This window comes from Arachis ipaensis, chromosome B7, assembly GCF_059453495.1.
Source record: "Arachis ipaensis isolate K30076 ecotype BB chromosome B7, ASM5945349v1, whole genome shotgun sequence".
NCBI classification, from domain to species: domain Eukaryota; kingdom Viridiplantae; phylum Streptophyta; class Magnoliopsida; order Fabales; family Fabaceae; genus Arachis; species Arachis ipaensis.
In genome coordinates, this window is record NC_142442.1 from 137,905,914 (window position 1) to 137,911,694 (window position 5,781).

The following is a 5,781-nucleotide window of genomic DNA, read 5'->3' on the forward strand; positions in this document are numbered from 1 at the left end:
TTAATTATTATTTTCATGTGAAAGTTAATTTTTTACTAATAACTAATTTTAATATTTATTATCTAAAACTTGAAAGAATTTAATGTGTATACTTTTATATTTAATTAGGTGTTAAATTTGTTGCACAAATAAAAATAATTAATTTTTATGTTTGTTATTTAAAAATAATATTTTTTTTCTATTATATATATAATTAGATATTAGTATAAAAATTTTATATTGATAGTTAAATAAGAATTAACTCAAGATTGATTTTTTTTCAAACAACTGAACCTTGATTTTAATTATTAATCGCAACATTAATATTCTCTCTAAATTATATGTAATAAATATTTGAAAGAATAGAAGTCAAAATATAAATTAGAAAGATAAATGGTAAAAATTTAAAAATAAAAAATTATGTACATAATATTACAAGATTATTTTTCAATTATATTTAATTATAAATTTAATATATTTTTTATAATTTTATGAATTTATTTAAATTATATTATTTTATTAGTTTTATTTTTGTAGAAAAGAAAGATATAGAAAAAGATAGAGAATGAGAGAGAAAAGAGAGAGAAAGATAAAGAAGAAGAAGCGAGAGAGTTTTTTAATTTTGAAAAATATTTTATTTTAATTATAATAAAGATTAATTTATCGTGATACATTTTGGTTTGTCAAATTAATAATATAAAATATAAATTATATATAGAGTGAAAATGATAGAGAGAAACAAAGAACGAGAGAGAGGTAGATAATAGGATGGAGAAAGGAAGTTTATTAATTTTGGAAAAAAATATTTTATTTCAATTTTAATGGGAGAGTATTATGTGACACATTTTGGTTACTAAATTAGTAATATAATATAGTTATATTTTAATTTTAATTTAATTGTAATTAGAAAATGTTATGTTATATATTTTGATTGTCAAATCTATAAATAGTCATTGATAATAATTTATGAAAAATATAGAGTCGATCGGTGAAAAAATGAGAGAAATAGAAAAAAAAAAGAGAAGATGAGAGAACTCTTTAATTTAAAAAAATAAATATTTAATTTCAATTATAATTTGAGAATGACATATAATATATTTTAGTTATAAATTGATAATATATAATAAATTTTTTTGACTCATCTTCTTAGACGAATAGTTTTTTTTTTTTGAGTTTATTTAAAATTTTACATAAATCATCTTTAATTTTCTATCTTTTTTAATTTATTTTATGTTATTTTTTTATCTTTCAAAAGATAATAAAAATCAAATTTTATATCATATTATAATATTATTTTTTTCAAAAACTTAAATTAATAAAAAAATATATATAAATAATTATACTTCTAATATACTTACATTAAAAGGCTAATATAGTAATATATAAAAAAAAAAGAGTTACTTACAAAAGTACATCATTACACATTTAAGTTTGAACAAATTACTATATATGATGATCTTATCTTAAATTTCAAACAGTGGGTTGTATTTTAAGCCCTTAGGAGTTTGTGTAGGAAGTTTTAATTTAGAATATGAGGCAAGTGCAATTATGCATTATATATATATATATTATATATATAAGAGTTATGAAAAGGAAAGAACTCCTCCTATAATTAATTAAGGTTAGCCACTTGACATTTTATGATCGAAGAACTCTTTCAATTGGTTAAGGTTCATAGCCACTGCTAATTTAAACGTTTAAGGTTTATTGCCACTTGACAAGTTGTCAAAGACATCTCTTACACTCTTCTTGCTTTAATTTTAGTATGATAGAATAATGGGATGAGAACATACTTCCTTTATTTTTCGAAGAAATATTTATACAAAATAAAATCACAAGTGGAATTTGTTTTAATTACTTTATCATTGGAGCTCATGTGATCGTGCTTCTCTATATCCTAACCTCGTTATATTGTCAATATTTTATGGGTTTTTTTTTTATTAAGAGACCTAGCTTCTTTGTATTGTCTTAATAAATGGTTGGACAATTCTTTGTTTGTAGGCTAATTAATGTTTATAATATTATAAATATTATTTTATAATTATTAATAAATCATCCACAAATATCTAATTAGTTTAATTATTCTATTAATCCCTATAGTTTTGTGAAATTTTCAATTGTCTCTATATTTTTTTCTTTTTAATGGTCCCTGCACTAATTTTTTTTTCAATTAAGTCCCTCTTAGTAATAATTGGCTTAATTTTATAGGGACCCAACTAAAAAAAAGAATTGATATAGCGACCTAAATAAAAGGAAAAAAAGTGTAGGGACCCAATTAAAAAAAATTAGTGCAAGGACTCAATTAAAAGGAAAAAAAAATATAGGGACCTAATTAAAAATTTTATGAAACTATAGAGACCAACAGAATAATTTTGCCTATCTAATTTTATGTTGTTAGCAGATTTTATTCAATTAAATAAATATTATTCTAAATATAGCTGTTTATGCGACTCTTCTTATTAATTTATGTTTTTGAGAGTAATTTTATAATATAGTTTTATAATCAAAATATTTAGAATTTAATCATTGTTATTTCTCAAAAAAATAATATAAAACAAATAAAAAAAATATTAGCCTATGCAATAATTTACGTAAATAAAAAAAGAAATGTATTAAAAATATAATAATTTATATATTTTTTACTATTGATTTGATGTTTTTAAAGAAATAGTTTCATGACAAAAATGATATTTTGAATGTTTAATGTTAGGTAGACAAAAAAAAACAGTCAGAACTTGCCTTATTTAGCATTAATTAATTATCACAACAATTAATAAATGCTAAATAAGACAAGTTATGGCTATTTTTGGCTGATTTTTTTTGTTACCAAATATTTCCGAAAATGAAGTTCGACGTATTTAATATTCGAAGAAACTTTTGTATCATAAAGTATTTTGAACATTTTTCCAATTAAAGAAAGAAACGAAAAGTAAATAAATGTGTAATTTGTATTATCATTTACATAAATCCAAGAGAAAAGGACAAATAGATTCCTGTACTTTTGTCCCGCAGATATTTTCGTTTTTGATCATTAAAAAATACTTTTAAGTCTCTGACCTTCATAAAACTTGGACGGATCAGTCCCTCCGTCCAAATGCTTCCGTCATGGACTGATCCGTCCAAATGTCTTCGTCAGGGACTAATCTGTCTAAGTTTTGTGAAGGTCAAGGATTTAAAAGTATTTTTCAATTGTCAGAGACAAAAATATCCGCGAGACAAAAGATCAAGAACCTATTTATCCTTTTCTCTAAATCCAAGGCCTGTCATTTAAGTTTCTTTGGGTCAAATGTATGTTCTAGCCCTTGATCATGAACACTAGTTCTTTTTCTTTATTGGCTGCCACTCTAACAAAAAGGGTGGAATCCATAGGCTACCGTGTAGTGCCTTGATTTTTATACTGAGATTCTATAATGCATGAACCTCTAATTGGGTCAAAAATAGAATCCAATGCGTTTCAAAATATCCACCAGTGTGGGTGAATAATTGAAGAATATTATGCAGTATATCTTTCAAATTAACCACAGAGAGGTACCTTGATTATTGATTAATCTATCAATATAATTGATAGAATAAATCCAATTATTGGGTATTTGGTCTTGGTCGTCCTTTAATAAATTCGAGCATAAATTAAAGCTGCTCCGTTTTTCTTTCTTTCCTTGGTTTAAGTTAAAAGTTTAATTCCATATGGTACTTTTTATTTTATTTATTTGTTTCTTTCTTAATCAAATATTTCTTTACTATTTTCCCTTGTAGAAAACTTTGCCCCACGGCAAGGGCTGTTTCCTCATCCTGATGACGAAATATAACAACAGCTATGGTTCACATAATTTTACCCCAAAACTCTAAATAATTCAATATTTTCTACGTGTACGGAAGAATTCAAAGGACCCCCAATGGGGATGTCACTTTGTTCTTATTCAATTAACAGAAATAATGAATGTTTCAGTCGTCTGCATTATTATTTCATCAACCGACTATATATGTTTTAACTTAAGATTTATTTATATTAAGATTATAAATATAAAATATAAAATAAATAATTTTTAATGTATTTATTTTTTAGTGTAATTAGGTATTCTTTAAAAATTATTTATTATTCAATTTTTAGAAGAGAAAAAAACTAAATAACAAGTAACTTCTCATAAAAAATAAGTAATTATTTATAAAAGTAGATATTTAAATTAATTAAATAATATTATTTAAATTAAAAAATTGATTAAAGACTAAAAATTTAAAAGATAAGTAATATTTTTTTATTTTATATTTATTAAAAAAATTAAAATTTTTTACTAATAATTAATTTATTATGTGTTCTAAAAACACATGTTAATTAAACACTCTAACTTAATATTAAAAGGGTACTTTTTTAATTACATTATTGTTCTGAATCGTTTATCTTTAAAAATATTAGACGACGAACAATAATTCTGTTGTCTAAACTTTCCTCGAATGGATACCTAATAACTTTTGGATAAATGGGTAATTTTCAGTGATGCTTTTTAAATATAGACAAATCTTACTAAGGAGAAATTATAGTACTCTTCAAGATAATTATACATACACCTCAAAGTCAAACCAACCTATTGGTCAAGCTAAGCACATGCTAGATATTAAAGAGTTGGAGAGAGAGAGAGAGATTAAAACAAGGTTAAAAAAATTCATTCATTGTCTAAATTAATTTTAGAGTAAATGTCATTTTCGGTCCTTAATTATTTGGTTGATGAATTTTTTATTCTCTAAAAAATTTAAACACTCAAGTCGGTTTCTATCTATTTTGATATGTGTACGTTTTAGTCTTTGGTTAGGAATCGGAAAGAGCATTTACTCAAAGTAGATAAGAACTGAAACGTACATATATCAAAGTAGATAGGAACCAATTTGGGTGTTTAAATTTCTTAGGGGGTGAAAAGTTCATCGGGTAAATGGTTAGGGATCGAAAAGAGCATTTACTCTTAATTTTAATTTTGGCGTAGACAGAGACGGATTCAGAAATTTCAATATGGAGGGGCTGAATTTTAGATAATTTTTTTCATTCCATAAAAATAATTAACATATAGTTATTAGAACTAGTTTTTTAAAAGATTTATCAAAAAATATATATAATTATAATTTTTTTACAATGTTATTTTTAATATGATAATTACATATAAAAATATAACAATATCAATAATACATTATAAAATTATAAAATACCAATAATTTATAGCGTGTTTAGTTAAAAATTATCACATATCTTATTAATTAAAATTAATTCTTTCAAAAATTTTAAAAAATTTGAAAAAAATTATAAATTATTAATTATTTGAAAGACACAGTATCTTTATAGAATACAAGATATAAGATATCTTTATAAAATTTTTTCTTTTAACAACGTAAATTTAAAAGAAAAATGAGTATTTTTTACAAGAAAATAATATCTAAAGTACATAATGTGATTACCAAAATATAACTATGTAAGTCATTATTAATATAATAATATAAATGTTAAATATATTAATATAAAAATAAATAATTTTTAAAAAAAATAAATATAGAGATTATTATATAAAAACTAATTTAAAATATACAAAGACTTGAGGGTAGGGTATGATATTAAATTAGTTAAGTAAAAAGTATTAGTAAATTAAATAATTAAGACATAAATCTATCACATAGTAAAAAATAATACATATAAAATTATTAAATTTTATAATATTTTTTTATTTTTTTAAACACATATCTCATATATAAATATAATGTCTTAAAATTTTGGGAGGCCCAGACCACTACTCGCCTCCTTCTAGGTCCATCCCTGAGCGTAGA